The sequence below is a fragment of the Podarcis filfolensis genome (assembly GCF_964270895.1).
Source record: "Podarcis filfolensis genome assembly, chromosome: 5".
Classification (NCBI taxonomy): domain Eukaryota; kingdom Metazoa; phylum Chordata; class Lepidosauria; order Squamata; family Lacertidae; genus Podarcis; species Podarcis filfolensis.
Window position 1 is genome coordinate 88358046 of NC_139608.1, and position 18728 is coordinate 88376773.

Below are 18728 nucleotides of genomic sequence, written 5' to 3' on the forward strand. Positions count from 1 at the left end.
AAACTGTCTGCGGACAAACGCTGGCTCCCTCGGCCTGTAAAGCGAGATGAGCGCCAGGGTCGTTTGCGACTGGACTTAGCTGTCAGGGTTCCTTTACCTTTAAGGAAAAGCAGGACATTCCGGGATCCAGTGAGAAACTGGGATGGCTTCTGTAAATGCTAACAACTTCCCTAATTGCTTTGATCCCGGTTGGGAACAGCCCGTTTCCTATTTGCAAGAGCAAAGCCCGGCTTGCTGATGACATGCAACATCCACTCATTATCTAATATTTTACTGCAACCTTCAGAATGAAACTCAATGCTTGAGCGTCTTTCCTATTAAAGCCGCTCTTTCTATTGGCTTCCGAAGGACAGGCAGGGCTGTGTCTCGGAGAATGCAGCGCGCGATACATCTGTCCTGCCCTGATGATGAAATGGGCTATTTATGAAATGACACCACGAAGACAATCATGTGCATAACTCATGGGCACATTTCTGGCTTATTATTTTTAATGATGACTTTCATGAAAACATTTGCGCCCGCCACCCGATGGCATGGAAATGCGGCGGTTTATGGTTTGAATCACCCTTGGGGGCTGGCCAATCGCAGAACATTATATTCTGTCACTCAGTTATCTTTGAAGCATTGCCAGCGGAGAAGCTTGTGTGTAAAAATAGCCTGTGAGTGCCTGCTTGTTACTTGACACTGCGTGGCTATTCCAATACGTATGTTTGCTCTTCCCCAACCATGTTCTACACTCGGTTCCTCCTTGCCTAAGATATATTTAAGTATGTTTTACGGACTTTGATTTCTCGCTTCGTTTCACCTATTTGGGCGGATCTTGAGGGGAGTGGGGAAGACTTGGCTGCTTCCACTTCGAAAAACCACTGTTCTCATTCACACAAAAGGATATGACTTACAGGAAGTCTGAGGGGTAAGCGAACAACTTTGGAAATAAATGTACTGGGAAGCTGGCTCAGCTGAAGACAGCACTGTGGCCCTCCGCCTCTGATCAAAACACTTGGATCTAGAAGGTAAGGTGCAAGGAACTGCATGGGTGTTGTGATGTGTGCTTTCGGCTGTGGGCGCAAGGGCAGCATGGAAGCACATCATGTGAAACCGATCAGATGCGAAACACGAAACAATTTATTATTATTCTCCACCCCAATCAGGCCAGATCTCTTGAGCTCAGCTGAAAAGCAGGGAAGTTGTCCTCCAGGTGGATAGATTTTTTTGCTCTGATTTATCCAAGCCAATGTTGCAATCACATGTAAAGATATTAAGGCTACGATTCCATGCACATATGTGAGAGCAAGGGGCAGTAAGCTCTGTGGGACTTATTTCTGAGTAAACGTGCATAGGAGTGGGCTGTTCAAGTGTCACTACATATGAACCAAGGCTGCACAGCAAAGTTTATCATGTTTAGGTTTATTTTCTAGCTGAAGATTTTCCTTCATAAATCTCAGATGTATATTACGCTGGGGTGTGGAGAATGCTGTTTGACACACAGTGTGACACAAACATTTGTCTAGACAGACATTGGTCTAATGTCAGTTAGGTAGTCTTATGTCAGTTAATTACCTATGAAGTGAGGATAGTATTACTGGGACTATTCAACGGTATTCCCTTTAATCTAGGAAATCTATCCTCAACAGCTTGGACCTCTGAGGTCCAGATGCCAAGATCTGAGCTCACAAAAACTGTGTTTCGTTATTATGACTTGTAATATACAGTGGTACCTCAGGCTACATACGCTTCAGGTTACAGACTCCGCTAACCCAGAAATAGTGCTTCAGGTTAAGAACTTTGCTTCAGGATGAGAACAGAAATCATGCTCTGGCGGTGCGGCAGCAGCAGGAGGCCCCATTAGCTAAAGTGGTGCTTCAGGCTAAGAACAGTTTCAGGTTAAGTATGGACCTCCGGAACAAATTAAGTACTTAACCTGAGGTACCACTGTACAAGCAGATTATGAAAACCCCTGTCCTCTTGTATTCCGTAATGTGTCTTGCACTATAGAAATTATAATAACTAATAGTCTTGCACAAAATGGTGTAGATATAGAGTTACTGTGATGAGCAAGAAAAACATTTTTGCTTCCCTGCCAGTGCAGCAAGATACAAGCGGTTGGCAGTTGGAAACTCTTACTTTCTTATGGCAACGGCTTTGCTTGGGAGTGGCAATAACAACATTGGTAAGGGTTATTGTCAAAAATGGCCCTGAAAGGAAGACTAGAAAGGCATTGAGGCTAGGCCTATCAGGCTCCTAGAAGCGCAGAACCTGAGAGACAGCGAGCATCGTGTGAGAGTTGTGCCTTGTAGGCCAGGGGCTTGAAGCTGCTGAGATGTGGACAGCACTTGCTCTGTCATGGGACCAACATGTGGTCTGATGAGCAGGGGAGGGCAGTAATGGTAGAAGCACACAAGCCAAGCTGACAACAGTGTGGCCACTTGTTCCTATCACCTCGCCTTGAGACTTTAGTCCTTGCCCTGGAGACCCTGAGGAGGAGGCTAACGTTTGGAAGTCTCAAGTCAGCTAATGAGATCTGTTATTGCATATCCACCAACATTTCCCTGATGAAAATAGGGACATCCTATTCCATAATAAGGGACACGGGTGGCGCTCTTGGTTAAACCACAGAGCCTAGGACTTGCCGATCAGAAGGTCGGCGGTTTGAATCCCCGCGATGGGGTGAGCTCCCATTGCTTGGTCCCTGCTCCTGCCAACCTAGCAGTTCGAAAGCACGTCAAAGCGCAAGTAGATAAATAGGCACCGCTCCGGTGGGAAGGTAAACGGCATTTCCGTGTGCTGCTCTGGTTTGCCTGAAGCGGCTTAGTCATGCTGGCCACATGACCCAGAAGCTGTACGCCAGCTCCCTTGGCCAATAAAGCGAGATGAGCACCGCAACCCCAGAGTCGGCCATGACTGGACCTGATGTTCAGGGGTCCCTTTACCTTTACCTATTCCATAATAATAATTTTATGATTTATACTACGCCCGTCTGACTGGGGTAACCCAGCCACTCTGGGTGGCTTGCAGCCAGTGGTGTAGCGTGGGGGGTGCAGGGGGGCCAGCCACACCAGGCGCAACATCTGGGGGTTAGGGCAAATCCACGGGTTAGGGGGCACAAATCCACGGGTTAGGGGGCGCAAATTACTTGCCTTGCCCCGGGTGCTGACAACCCACGCTACGCCACTGCTTGCAGCATATATAAAAACATAATAAAACTTTTTAAAAAGCTTCCCACTACAGAGCTGCCTTCAGATGCCTTCTAAAGGTTGTATAGTTACTTATCTCCTAGGCTCGGTGGCCACATAACTCCATACCCTCCAACATTTCTTTGGTGAAAATGGAGATGGCCTAAGGAAAAGAGGGACATTCTGGGATCAAATCAGAAACTGGGATGGCTTCTGTAAATCCAGGTCTGTCCCTGGAAAACAGGGACACTTGGAGAGTCTTCCTCAACCTTGGCCCTCCAGATGTTTTTGGCCTACAACTCCCATGATCCCTAGCTAGCAAGACCAGTGGTCTGGGATGCTGGGGATTGTAGTCTCAAAACATCTGGAGGGCCGAGGCTGAGGAAGCCTGGTCTGCAGCAGCTGTACCCAGTGTACTGGATTTGGGGCTAAGGGGAAGATTTGGTTTCAGGCATTTCCCCTCGACACCAAGAGCACCATTTTTTCCAGCCTTACAGCCATGACCCACTAAATAACTCCAGTCAGTCTTTGGTGTTCTGTGCAACTTCTTCCAGCACCCTTGCTCCATGGCCACCAAAGCAGGCTCAAGCCTCCATCTCTGGCGGGGGCCACAGGAACCAACTCCTGGGGGCTTAGGTCCCTTCACACATCTCTAAAATATTTGAGGGAGGCTATTTCCCCAAGGGACAGGGGTGGTGCTATGGGTTAAACCACAGAGCCTAGGACTTGCCGATCAGAAGTTCGGCGGTTCGAATCCCCATGACGGGGTGAGCTCCCTTTGCTCGGTCCCTGCTCCTGCCAACCTAGCAGTTTGAAAGCACGTCAATGTGCAAGTAGATAAATAGGTACCGCTCTGGTAGGAAGGTAAACGGCGTTTCCGTGCGCTGCTCTGGTTCGCCAGAAGCGGCTTAGTCCTGCTGGCCACATGACCCGGAAGCTGTACGCCGGCTCCCTCGGCCAATAAAGCGAGATGAGCGCCGCAACCCCAGAGTCGGTCACGACTGGACCTAATGGCCAGGGGTCCCTTTACCTTTACCTTTACTACTTCCCCAAGGTTGATGGGCATTGCCATTCAAATGGCGTGGGTGCACTATGTCATGTGACACCTCCCCCTTCCATATTTTCTTCAACTTGGCTCCCCTGAGAGGGGCTGATTTAGGCTGTTGTCATTGTCACCACCTCTAGGGCGCCCAGGTGAAAAAGAGGACTTAACATTTCTGTAAAAGAGGTATTTACAGCAAACCCTCCAAATGTTCTGGATTTCCAGAAGCTGAGCTGGTTTCTGATTTGATCCCGGAATGTACTGCTTTTCCATAGGGCATCCCTATTTTCATCAGAGAAAGGTTGGAGGGTATGCAGTTATGTGACCCCCCCCCCCCGAACCAAGTATATATACAACCTTTAGAAGACATCTGAAGGCAGCCCTGTATAGGGAAGTTTTTTTAAAAAATGTTTAATGTTTTATTATGTTTTTATATATGTTGCAAGCCTCCCAGAGCGGCTGGGGGAACCCAGTCAGATGGGTGGGTTATAAATAATAAGATTATCATTAATATTATAGAATAGGACGTCCCTATTTCATCAGAGAGATGTAGGAAGGTATGAGCTTGTCTGCTACACAACTATTAAAGAGCCTTCTCTTTTTCAACTAGCAGCTTTTAATCATGACTCTAGCAACAACAGAAAGCCCAGCATGCTTCAAAACCGTACTGTGTCAAACCCACTAACTACTGCTGCCCCCTCAAAATGTGACCAGTTTGGGTCTAATAACTGGTCTGGAGGCACCAGTGCTCAGCCCAGAAGATGGAAGGCATCCTAAGGGCACAGATTTTGCGTGCAAAAAGTATCAGGCTCAATCCTGGAGGGGAAAGGGGACTCTCCTGCTAGTGGCCTTGACAACAGAGACTAGTCAGGCTTCTCAAAAGGCCTGACAAACAATTGAAGAAAATAATCATCTCCTCTTCAGCCTGTGCTCCCATGCACACACACAGTTAAATTTAACTTCATAAACCCTTCTGTGTGACTTATCACCAGGACATTCAAGATGTGTATTCATATTAGGCAAAAAGCCTGACCTCCCTCCCTCCCTCCAACAGATAGCTGGCAAAATATTTGCCCGCCAGCTTACCCAAGCTGAAGGTTATGGCAGTGGCTGACCCAAGGAATCGCTGGATTCTTGGAGCAGGAGCCAAAACCTGGGAAACCAAACACCATGTTATGTCTCCCTATCTGCTGCCTCGAGCTGCTAAGCGTCATGTACATTCTGCTTTGATTATGTCTGCTTTGGCGATAACTGGAGCTCAGCTGAAAGCTCCTGAGAACCGTGTGGGACCAAGAAAATGAAGAGATGAGGTTGGAAAAGCCTGGCACGCAACCAAGCATGGTCAGATTAGCAGTTTCGGGCAGGGCATGACCTCAGATTAATCTGCTCTGCTTACAACTTTGCTCCCTCACTGTGTCTCGAGACTTGTTGTTTAGTCGTTTAGTTGTGTCCGACTCTTCGTGACCCCATGGACCAGAACACGCCAGGCACTCCTGTCTTCCAGTGCCTCCTGCAGTTTGGTCAAACTCATGCTGGTAGCTTCGAGAACACTATTCAACCATCTCGTCCTCTGTCATCCCCTTCTCCTTGTGCCCTCCATCTTTCCCAACATCAGGGTCTTTTCCAGGGAGTCTTCTATTCTCATGTGGTGGCCAGAGTATTGGAGCCTCAGCTTCAGGATCTGTCCTTCCAGTGAGCACTCAGGGCTGATTTCCTTAAGAATGGATAGGTGTGATCTTCTTGCAGTCCATGGGACTCTCAAGAGTCTCCTCCAGCACCATAATTCAAAAGCATCAATTCTTCGGCAATCAGCCTTCTTTATGGTCCAGCTCTCACTTCCATACATCACTACTGGGAAAACCATAGCTTGTGCCTTTGTGTGTATGATGGGTTTCATCAGACTTAGTCCGACATTATACCCAGCGGCAGAGCAAGCCGATCGGGCACCTGGGGTGGCGTGCGTGCCCTGCACCCAGGGGCAGGGCCAGCCGCCTGCGGGGCGCGGCGAGCCAGGGCAGGATGCTCCACGGGGCCTCTGGAGTCTGCCTGCCTCCTCCCATTCTGCCGCCCTACAGCTGAGGGAGAGGCGGTGGGCAGACTGTTTTGGGCAGCGCGGAGCCTGCGGGCACCCAAGCCACCGTGTCACTCCCAGGAGAGACTCGTGGCTTGGGCATGCTGCAGGCCCTGTGGTGAGTGCTGCCCGGCATTTTATCACCCCCCTTGGTGGTGACACCTGGGGCAGACAGCACCCACCAGACCCCCCCTTCCTCCACCCCTGATTACAGTGGTACCTCGGGTTAAGAACTTAATTCGTTCCAGAGGTCCATTCTTAACCTGAAACTGTTCTTAACCTGAGACACCACTTTAGCTAATGGGGCCTCCTGCTGCTGCCGCACCGCCACCACACAATTTCTGTTCTCATCCTGAAGCAAAGTTCTTAACCCGAGGTACTATTTCTGGGTTAGCGGAGTCTGTAACCTGAAGTGTCTGTAACCCGAGGTACCACTGTATACCAAAGTAGTACAAACTCATGCTTGGGCCCCCAATGGACTGTAAATACAGTGGTACCTCAGGTTAACAACTTAATTCATTCTGGAGGTGCGTTCTTAATCTGAAACTGTTCTTAACCTGAGGTACCACTTTAGCTAATGGGGCCTCCCCCTGCCGTCACGCGACTTCTGTTCTCATCCTGAAGCAAAGTTCTTAACCCGAGGTACTATTTCTGGGTTAGCGGAGTCTGTAACCTGAAGCGTCTGTTACCTGAAGCGTCTGTAACCCGAGGTACCACTGTACAGTAAACAATGACTTTGACTGCGATCCTACCCTCACTTATCTCGGAGTAAGCCCCGCTGGATTCAATAGGACTTACTTCTGAATAGCACACGTTGCCTGTACGGTTTGATATGCTAGATGTAAAGGATTGGGTTTGGCTAATACAAGGGCAAACTGAGCATGTAGGAAAAAGCGCTGGCTTCTATGTGCAATGAACAAAAAGAGCTGAACACGGTAAGGAAAAAACCTGGGGCTTATGAGAGCTGCTGTATATGTAAGTTTGGCCCTCACAGAACTTACAAACTATTTTACTTTATTTTAACGTATTTCCTAACCCTTTTCATTTAAGAATCGCAAAGTGGTAAGCAGCACAATGTAAAAAAAAACACAATAAAACCAACACCTATATAATCACAATTGTAAAAACGGAAAATCCAAATCCAACTGGTTTTAATTACTAGCAACGTTTAGGACAATAAACGAATTTTCAGCATGCAACACAATATCATCAATGGAGGCCGCCTGCCATAACTCAGAGGGGAGGTGGCTCAATAGAGAGGTTGCTGAAACAGAAAAGTCGCCCTTCCCCTGGTTGCTACAGGAGGATTTATTTCTCCCCCTGATGGCAGAACCAGGGGGAGAAAGCTTCATGAGCTGACCCCAATGACCAGGCCAAATGATATGGAGGAAGGCAAAACTGGCTGGTCCCAAATTGTGTAGGGCTTTGTAAGTCAGCACAGAAACCTTGTTTGTTGTTTAGTCGTGTCTGCCTCTTCGTGACCGCATGGACCAGAGCACGCCAGGCACTCCTGTCTTCCACTGCCTCCCGCAGTTTGGTCAAACTCATGCTGGTAGCTTCGAGAACACTGTCCAACCATCTCTTCCTCTGGCGTCCCCTTCTCCTTGTGCCCTCCATCTTTCCCAACATCAGGGTCTTTTCCAGGGAGTCTTCTCTTCTCATGAGGTGGCCAGAGTCTTGGAGCCTCAGCTTCAGGATCTGTCCTTCCAGTGAGCACTCAGAGCTGATTTCCTTAAGAATGGATAGGTGTGATCATCTTGCAGTCCATGGGACTCTCAAGAGTCTCCTCTAGCACCATAATTCAAAAGCATCAATTATTCCGCAATCAGCCTTCTTTATGGTTCAGCTCCCTAACACAGCACACCTGTGTAATACCACCTTCGCCACATACACAGCACACCTGTGTAATACCGCCTTCGCCACATATGTCCGGAATTTCCCCGACATAGTGAAAGCTGACAGCAAAGGTTGCAAGGTTTTTAGCTGGGGCAATTAGAATAAGACCCACTATTTGACTATTGATTCAGAACCCTGAAATGTATTTTATACCATTGACTTTTTATTTCTATTCTTTGTATATCATGTTGTTGTTTTATTGCTATGGCCGATGGCTGATGCAAATTAAGTTTCATTCATTCATTCCCAGAGGTAGCCAGGATTGGGCCATCAGGAACAGTATATGGGCAGAAATTGCTTAAATGTCTGGGGAAATCTGAATTTATGGCAACCCATGTCAGAAGTGTAGATTTTGGCAAATTTCCTTAAAAATAGCTCAAAAACTTGATTATTATTATTATTTAGATTTTGGAAAAAGGAAAAAAAAAGGTCAACGACTTTGTGCAAAACTAAAAAAAGCCGGGTCCCAGATTTTCTTGGCTCGATGGCCAATCTTGCCATGGGTCTCTCCCACTTCCTATTGCTGCATTACAGAAAGCCCCCTCCTCTCTCCCATTTCTTTCAGCCACATTCACTTTGGAGTGGGGGGGGGCTTTCCCCACTCAGCCTCCCTGCCAGTTTCTCTTCCCAAAGGCAACACGGCTTTTCATGTGAGATTTCTTCTCTACCTTTCCTTTCATCAACTTCCAGCCTCAGGGGTGCCAACTTGAATAAAATATGGGGGGGCGCAGGTAAGCCCCGCCTGCACTGCATAATCCATTGTGCGCACACACACCATTTGAATGATGTGCACATCAACTTTGTGGGCCCCTGGGCCCCTCAAATATTTTATGGGGGGTGGGGCAAAGGGATCTTGGCCCCAGGAGTTGGCTCCTTTATCCAGCTCGCAGCTTTTTTTATCCTTGGGAGAAGATTGCCAAAAAAACTGAGCAACAGCCAGAGCAGGGCCATCTTACCCATAGGGGCTAGGAGTGCAGCGCACCCGGGCGCCAGGCTCTCAGGGGCACCAGGCTGTGATGGCCTGGGATTCGGACTCGGAGGCTGAACCTGAGGAATCCCAGCCTGCACAGGAGTCCCCGCCTCCAGAACCAGCTGAGCCGGGGCTGGGGCTTGAGCCTGAAGGGTCCTCACCTGTGCTGGATCCTCAGGTGCAGGCACCAGCTGAGTCTGCTCTGGCCCCTGAGGTGATGGAGGACCCATTGCCTGCAGGCGCTCCACTCTCAGCCCCGTCAGGGGAAGCTGAGGTTGCCTCTGGGTCCGGTAACCCTCCAGCCTCTCCTGAGCTGCAGAGGCTCAGGGCAGAGAGGCGGAGGGAACTAAGTTCCCGCAGAAGGAGTGCTCACCTCCAGGCCATGAGAGGCGAGTCACCTGTGGACCGGGACCACCCTATGCCTCGGGGCAGATAAAAGCCAGCCAGCCCAGTCCCAGGTTGTGGGAGCAACATTGTTGGTAGCCTGTTCCTGCCTGCACCCTGTCCTGCTCTCCTGCCAGAGTTCCTGACCTCACCCGACTCCCTGCCTTGGACCCTGCTTCAGCTTTGACGGGCAGCCTCCATACTGCACCCTCGACCTCGGACTGGACTCGGACCTCGCCGCACGGTTAACCCTCGGGACCAGCACACAGGCCAAGAGTCCGGGGCCCAAGAGTTGAGTCTAGGGAAGAGCCTGCCCATTGGTCGGAGCGCCGTGACGGGCTCTTCTGCTGCTCTGTGCCATGAGTTCGGGAGCGACCAAGCCAGCGAGATGCTGAGGCGACCGGCCGGTTCTGCCCTCCTGTGCACCTGGAACTGGGCAAACGGGGAGGGGGGGAGCCTGCTGGGCAGATCTTTGTACCCCGGCACCACATATGCTTAAGACAGCCCTGATCTAGAGTCCATGCTCACACCTTCCAACATTTCTCTGATGAAAGGAGGGGTGTCCTACTCCATTATTATTATTATTATTATTATTATTATTATTATTATTATACTACAGTGGTACCTCGGGTTAAGTACTTAATTCATTCTGGAGGTCTGTTCTTAACCTGCAACTGTTCTTAACCTGAAGCACCACTTTCGCTAATGGGGCCTCCTGCTGCCGCCGTGCCGCTGGAGCATGATTTCTGTTCTCATCCTGAAGCAAAGTTCTTAACCCGAGGTACTATTTCTGGGTTAGCGGAGCCTGTAACCTGAAGCGTATGTAACCTGAAGTGTATGTAACCTGAGTTACCACTGTACTCTGGGCAGCTTCGAACATACATAAAAGCACAATAAAACATTAAACATTAAAAAAAACTGCTTTCAGAGGTCTTCTAAAGATTGCAGAGTTATTCATCCCCTTGGCTTGGGGCTCGGAGAACTCCATACCCTCCAACATTTCTCTGAAGAAAATAGGGACATTCTAAGGAAAAGCGGGACATTCCGGGATCTAATCAGAAACCGCAACAGCTTCTGTAAATCCAGGACTGTCCCTGGAAAATAGGGGCACTGGGAGGGGTTGCGTGCTTAATGCCTCGGTAGAACGCAAGTTTGCAAACGTCCACGTTCCCAACATCAAGCTACGCTTACAAAGGAAAACAACAACTTGTGGGGCTGCTGGCTTCTCCATAAGAAGTCAGCCCATTTCCTCCTCACCTCCTTTTTCCGTTCCAGCCAATGGAAGCAAAGGCCGCGCTGCAACTGACAAGGAGAGCCCTTATGCCCCTGTTATGACCTATGAACGGAAGGGGCAAGACTTATCTGTTCCTCTTTCTTAATTGCTTGTCAATCACAGCTGCAGGCCCCCCTTTTTTTGCTCCCACTGGCTAGAACTGCGGAATGACTGTGGAAAGGAGCGGAATTATTTGTGGCAGCAGCAGGTGCACAGATTGAACCGGCACCGAAAAGAGTCAGCTTGAGCAGTGGCAGGTTACTTTTAATTATAAATAAAGCTTTGCAGATAGCAGTTCATTTGAAGCCGGGCTTGGAGGTGGGCCTGGAACCGGTTCTGAATGTCAGGCCTCAGCCCTGGTCGAAACAGTAATTAAGGAGGGCGCACTGAGTATGTGCCGAAATTCGTCTCTCGCCCCTCAGTAACCCCCACTTTCCTGCACATGCATATGGCATTGATCTGCAGGCATGCCTTCTGGACAGACTAGTGAGAGAGATGTTGTGTGAGAATAAGGGTGTTGCAGGGATGTTCCAGTATGTCTACTGCAGGGGTCGGCAACCTAAGGCCCATGGACCACAACCGGCCCATGGGGGTCATTTCACCGACCCATGGACCCTGCCTCCTGCTCGGTCGGCTCCCGTGCGCTTCGCTAAACCGGAGTGGAGCAGAGCGGGGACTGCCTTCAGCTACGCTAGTTGGCGCTGCACTCCCCGGGCTTCAGGCTGCAGGCTGCTATCCGCAAGCCTTCGGAGCGTGGCGGGAACTCCTGCTGCGCTCTGAAGGCTTGCGGATAGCTGCCTGAAGCCTGGAGAGTGAGAGGGGTCGGTGCGCACCGACCCCCTCACTCTCCAGGCTTCAGCGAAAGCAATGCGAAGCCTCCGGAGCATGGAGGGAGCGCTCCCTCTGCGCTTCAGAGGCTTCCCGTTGCTATCGCTGAAGCCAAGGAGCCTGCATTCGCTCCATAAGACGCACACACATTTCCCCTTCATTTTTGGAGGGGGAAAAGTGCGTCCTATAGAGCGAAAAATACGGTAGTGTTTGCGCATGTGTGCGCGCACACACACTCCGGCCCACTGCGGCATCTGCAAGACCATGAACCAGTCCAAGCCAGGAGATCTTTGCCGACCCCTGGTCTACTGTGTTGAGTACGTAAGAGATGGTACACTCCACAATTAGTTGAAAGCAACCCAACCCCCTTTTCAAAGCACCATAAAAATGTGTAAAAAAGAGGCAAAACGATGCACCCTTTTAACCATTCTTTCATCGTGCTTAACATACCCTCCAACATTTCCCCAATTATAATAGGGACGTCCTATTCCATAACAACAACAACAACTTTATTATTTATACCCCACCCACCTGACTGGCTTGTCCCAGCTGCTCCAACATATATGAAAACATTAAACATTTATTTTAAAAAAACTTATCCTATTCCACAATAATAATATTTTTATGATTTATACCCCACCCATCTGACTGGGGTGCCCCAACCACTCTGGGTGGCTTGCAACATATATAAAAACATAATAAACATTTTTTAAAAAACTTCCCTATACAGGGCTGCCTTCAGATGTCTTCTAAAGGTTGTATAGTTACTTATCTCCTTGGCTCAGGGGTTGCATAACTCCATACCCTCCAATATTTATCTGATGACAATAGGGACGTCCTAAGGAAAAGTGGGACATTCTGGGATTCAATCAGAAACTGGCACGGCTTCTGTAAATCTGAGACTGTTCCTGAAAAATAGGGAAAATTGGAGGATCTGCTATGTTGTGGTTTTAGATACGAGGGGCCACTGTAGTAAGGGTAGCGCTTATGTCTTACCCATGGCAAATATTCTTTTCAGACCTCCTCAGGATCAGAGGCCTCTAGATTCCAAAGTATTCTGGGGCTCTGGGACTTGGAGACCACTTTGGGGTGTTGGAATGGCTTCTACATTTTTGAAACCTCCCCCCAGCTGTTCATGAATGGGCAATGCCAGGCAGAGAGAGGCGTGAGGAGGCAGACAGACAGGGCCGCGAATGGATTCTGTGACTGACAGCTGTAGCATCTAAGTCAAGGAATGACTTTACTAGCGCTGCCTTTTCACTTCTGATTTCAATGCTGGCAGCAGCCACAAGATCCATCTTTTCAACCCACACGCAAAATTTATCGGAATTGAGGGAAAATGTCATTGAAATTATTGTGGATGGGGTGCATGGTTTCTGTTGCGGTCAGCTTACTTACAAAGTGGCCAAGGGGTGTTTGTGAGTTTCCTTCATTTTATTCTGCAAATTATTTCTGCACCCAGCAGCCTTCTTGGGTGCCTGTGCTTAAAGGTAAAGGTAAAGGGACCCCTGACCATTAGGTCCAGTCGTGACTGACTCTGGGGTTGCGGCGCTCATCTCGCTTTATTGGCCGAGGGAGGCGGCGTACAGCTTCCGGGTCATGTGGCCAGCATGACTAAGCCGCTTCTTGCGAAGCAGAGCAGTGCATGGAAATGCCATTTACCTTCCCGCCGGAGCGGTACCTATTTATCTACTTGCACTTTGACGTGCTTTCAAACTGCTAGGTTGGCAGGAGCAGGGACCGAGCAACGGGAGCTCACCCCGTCGCAGGGATTCAAACCGCTGACCTTCTGATCGGCAAGTCCTAGGCTCTGTGGTTTAACCCACAGCGCCACCTGCATCCCTCTATTATGTCCTCAGCTGGGCTTTCCTGTAAGTGCAGAAGCTAGGGATGCTGTCTAGTCTGTATTGGGCTACAGCTTGTTTATGTTTTTAAGAGAAGTCTTCTTACTTGTAAAGAAATCAATGCAGAAAAGTAAAAGGAAGCACTTTCCTTAAAAACAAAGTCAGTCTCCCACACTTCTGTAACAACCCAGCGGAATAAATCATGACTTTTTAAAAAATCAGGAAGTTCGGGCACCTGGGGAGGCTGCTGAAGAAATGTCGGGCACCTGGGGAGGCTGCTGAAGAAATGTTTAATGGGAAGAAAAATGCATATACCAACCTTGCCCCCCTGAAATGATAAAGTAGGCTCAACCCTGAAACCAACCGATGTTAGAAATAAATTCCAACGTGCCCTGTGAAAAAGGCAGGTCTCTTTTGCCATTGAATAAAATTTGTGGCAAATTAGAGGGCAGGTTTTGGCACAGCAGCAGCTTGCCAAATTCCAGCAATCTGGATATTTCCATACATGGATGAATACATCCCTAAAATGGCGCCGCTTGCGAATCTCTATTGAGAAAGGTGGATTCTGCAAATAAGTCAAATGGAGGGGGTGACAGCCTTCTTGCCCAATAGGGTGTCTGCATGACAAATAGCAGTGCAGCAGGTGCTGTTTACTCTGCTCGCTCTGTCCTCATGCTGGGTTTGGCTTCGCTGATACATAACAGACACCCGACAGCTTGTAATGCTACAGCAGCCTATTGTTGACAGTGATTGACAATTGGTGGCTGGCCAGCTGTAGAAGCACTTGGCAGAAGTGGATTATCAAGACCCATTTCAACCTGGGTTGAGGCCTGATTTTCGCCTTGGTTGCTCTGACGGGTAACTTGTTTCGGGAAAGGAACAGCGTGGAATAGGTTTGCGTCAATTCTCCTTAATCTCCCAGCAGTCTTTGATACCACCCACCATTGCGGTTTGCCAGATTGACTTTGTGGGTTGGGAGATGGAGGCCTGGTGATAAGGCGAGTCCACTCTGACCTTGTGCGTTATGTACTGAAGTTCTCACCCTAGGCCAGCAGGGGGATACAATGGTACCTCGGGTTAAGTACTTAATTCGTTCCGGAGGTCCGTACTTAACCTGAAACTGTTCTTAACCTGAAGCACCACTTTAGCTAATGGGGCCTCCTGCTGCCGCTGCGCCGCCGGAGCACGATTTCTGTTCTCAACCTGAAGCACTATTTCTAGGTTAGCGGTGTCTGTAACCTGAAGCGTATGTAACCCAAGGTACCAGTGTACTGTAGATAGTTTTCACTCAGGTCCACATATGCAAATAAGGGATTGAAAGTGACGTTCAGTGATTGGATAGTTACAGAAAGTGTTACAGTTGCATTGTAGTGGAGCTCTAAATAAGCAGGCTGGCTGAACCCTTCAGTTCAGTTCTGTTCTGGCCTGTGAATAAACAAGAGCTGTTTGAAGAATTGCTAAATCATCTGATATGTTTACCCACAACTTAACATTTTGGGGTACGTTTCAGAAAATTTCATTGGGGGACTTCAACTCAGGCCCCTAGCAGATGTGGTGCGGGCTCGGTTCCCACACAGTTCTGCTCCTTACGCTTATCTGTATAAAGCCGTGGGGGGGGGGGGATCAGCAGGGAATTGGGAGCAAAGTACACTGTTGACACTCATTGTCTTCATAGGTACATAGGAGAGAGGGGGGGAAATTAGAACCAGAAGTGATTGGTCTCTCAAAACTGATTCTGAGAAGAGAAAGATACAAGATGGATATATTTGTTGTTCTTTTATGGCACAAGAAACCAAAGGTAGGGAACTTGTGGCTTCCAGATATTGCGTGGACAGGCAGAGTCCCCCAAACCCTGGGTGGCCCCCATGTGGAATAACGACAGGGAAATTTCTTTCCGGCCCTTCAACAGCGACCTTGACGTAGCAGCGCCCACGTACCTGTGGAGAAAATGTTAACCTGCAAAAGAAGACTTAACTGAGGCTGGGTAGGGTGGGAGAAGCTCTGGAGCCAACTGATAATTCCCAGGTAAGATCCTCCCCCTATTCTGTGGGCAGAGTGGTCTCTCCCCTTACCTGGCCTGAACACCTTGGCAATGCCTCCCCAGGCGGGATTGGGCAACTGGCTGAGGTAGGCAGAGACCTCCAGGTATCCCACCTGGTGAAGGCAAAGCCAAACCTGTGCTAATGGGAACCGCATAGGGTCTAGGGGGCTGCACGCGACCACGCAAAGTGCGCCCCCTGTTTAATGTGGGGAGCAGTCATTATTTGGTTCCAACATCTTGAGAAATCTGCACTGGGCTCCTATGAGCCATAGCTGCCAACGTTTTCCTTTTTTTAAAGGGAAATTCCCTTATTCAAATTGGATTCCTTGCAAGAAAAGGGAAAAGTTGACAGCTATGCTGTCAAGCTCAAGTTTGTGTTGGGCCCAGGACGCCTATCCGTTTCAAAAAGAAGCAATTTTTTAAAAAGTATATTAATATACCGTTCAAAAAAGTGAAATAAGTAAATGCAATATATACAGAAGGGTAAGTATCATTATGGCTTCTGCTTCAGATAGATTAAATGCAAAATTTTATAAAAACCTTTTCAAATGAGTTATTCACCTCCTTTGTTTCAGCTGTTTAATTATTGCTGTTTAACTTCTAATTTCCCTAGTAAGACATGGAATGTGACGGGTGCAATATTAATACATTAAAAAAGATAAAGATCTTAATTTGACTATGTTGTTTGGTTTCATTTTATTATTGGGTCGAGGTTATAAAATATATATAATAATCTATGCTAGCAGACGGAATAACAGAGCAATCCTACTACAGAAAGCCGGTGCAAATTATGCTGGTGTAATTCACCGCTATTCCGAACGAGATTTAGAATAAGGTTACCAGATGTCCCTGTTTCCCAGGGACAGTCCCCGGATTTACAAATCAGTCCCCATACAAAATCCACTGAACTTGAAAAGTGTCCCCGGATTCATTGAAAAAAATCTGGTAATCTTAATTCAGAAGGAATCTGAAGGAATTTGACATGAACCACTGTTTTTGCTGGCTAAATTCTGCTGGGTTGCCAGGTCGCATGGCTGAGTTGAAAGGGCACACTGCGCAATTGTCCCATTTTAAGCAGGACATTCCCGATTAACGGAAGCCTTCCTGGCTTCTGATCCCAATCCTGAATGTCCCGTTTGGGCTCCCGTGCTCTGGCCGTGCCAGAGATGGGGACCCAAAGACACACGTTGGCTCACACCAGAGTGTGGCACCAAAAGGGGGAACCAAAAGATGCTCTCTTTCCTTTACCCCTTTGTGAATAGCTGTCAACTTACAGATTTGAAAATAAGGAACCAGCAGCCTTGAAAATAAGGGATCAGCAGCCAAAATAAGGGACCTGCAGCCTCACCTGTTCCAGGCACTCCAGTCTTCCTGTCCTCCTGCAGTCTGGTCAAACTCATGCTGGTAGCTTCGAGAACACTGTCCAACCAACTTTGTAACCAGAGGTTCAACTGAATAGAATCTGAATCACATGCACCACAAGGCCTATGCAGCCTCAACTTAAGAAGGCTCCCCGGCCTGGCTTTGCACTGCAAAGTTTGCAGCAGCACGTGCAACAAAATGGCGTCCAGCATTCAAAAAACCCCTCAGCTTGCATTAACTAGCCACACACACACAGCCTCCCCCCCCCTCGCCATGAGATCGCCAGTCACCCACCATTTTAGTCAACCAGGTCCTTTCTTTTCCCCCATAAGTCAATCGAAGGAGCCTCCAAAACAAATTCAAAAGCCCCCCCTCCCACGAGATCTCCTTTCCTTTCCCCCCACCACGTGCCCCCGCTCCAGACAGACCTTTTCGCTGGCAAGGGTGAGTGGGCCGTCGATGACGTATCCATCCGATTCTAATCCGAGCACTCAGCACAGGTATGTTCAACTTCTGAGCCCCTCTGAGCCAAAGGCAGAAAGCCCAGCCAGCAGCCAAATGAAGCCTCAAGGAAAACCACCGTCACCTCTCCGCTGGGAAGCGCTGAGCAAAGGCGAGTCCCCAGGGAACGCAGCCGATTTGATCAGCACAAGGCATGCAAGCTCCACCCCCCAGTCGTTCTTAGACTTCTTACTGGGTGAGCAACACAGCCAAGCAACACAGTTGGAGCCTCCCTCCTCCATGACCGGCAGGGAGGGAGGGAGAGGAGCTGCTTCCTTTGAAATTTAAGGGACATCATTTAAGGGACATTTAAGGGACATCCATCAATAAGGGACAGCAGCGAGACATGGCGCTGGAATAAGGGACTGTCCCTTCAAATAAGGGACGCTTGACAGCTATGCCTGTGTGTTGCCCAGTCTTCTTTCTCCTTCCACCGCAGCTTTCCAGTTGATATAATAATAATAATAATAATAATAATAATAATAATAATAATAATAATAATAATATATTATATATACCCCGCCTATCTGGCTGGGTTTTCCCAGCCACTCTGGGTGGCTTCCAATTGAATATTAATAACAATACAGCATCAGACATTAAAAACTTCCCTAAACAGGGCTGCCTTCAGTTGTCTTCTAAAAGTAAAATAGTTATTTATTGCCTTGACATCTGCTGGGAGGGTCTTCCATAGGGCAGGCGCCACTACCGAGAAGGCCCTCTTCCTGGTTCCCTGTAACCTCACTTCTCGCAGGGAGGGAACCGCCAGAAGTACGTTGGCAGTGGTGACATCAGTTGAGTCTGTTTTTTAATTGCCCTATGACTTTTTAAGCAGCACTGCCCTCCTCTTGTGTCTCCATTGGCAGAAGCTGGCGCTCCGTCAGAGCAAACTCCTCTTTTTATTGGCTAGCACTACAGCAGGTAGTCTTTAGCCACGGCCACTCAAAACTTCACTGTTGGAGGGTATGAAAGTTCTACTGGCTGAGTCCCAGCTAAGCTAGGGCCAGGGACTTACGCTGGCATGGCCCCAGCTGAGAGCCCAAGATCTGCCAAATCCAAACTCTCTCTTTGCAGTGGATCTTGGGTTCAAGTTGTTCTGTAAATTACAGTGCAACTTTACCTACCCGAGGGGAGCGCAGCAGCTGGTGTGTGTGTCCGAATGTCTGTGTGCGAGTGAGTGTAAGAGCTGGAGTATTCTTATTTTTGTCCTCTCATTGTGATCAACGGGAGGATATTAAATACGCCAGCTCTAGGGCTGCTGTAGTTTTAGAGCCTTTGGGAGTGTGTGTCAAAAGGACATGGGGTCCTGTGGATTCATAGCTTTCCCCATCATAGTCTTAACACCA

General features: G+C 48.6%; 1 protein-coding gene across 3 annotated transcripts in view; it reads left to right on the forward strand.

Moving 5' to 3' along the window:
• Positions 1-659: 659 nt before the first annotated feature.
• LOC310763401 (cardiac-enriched FHL2-interacting protein) overlaps positions 660-18728 on the forward strand; it is a 34022-nt gene continuing 15953 nt past the window's right edge. Inside the window, exon 1 of one of the 3 annotated variants that reach the window (XM_083615510.1) lies at positions 660-1013. The gene's annotated coding sequence lies outside the window, so the exon portion shown is untranslated. Of the gene's footprint in view, positions 1061-18728 lie in introns of all 3 variants that reach the window. The other 2 variants (XM_083615511.1, XM_083615512.1) reach the window with 2 other exon arrangements.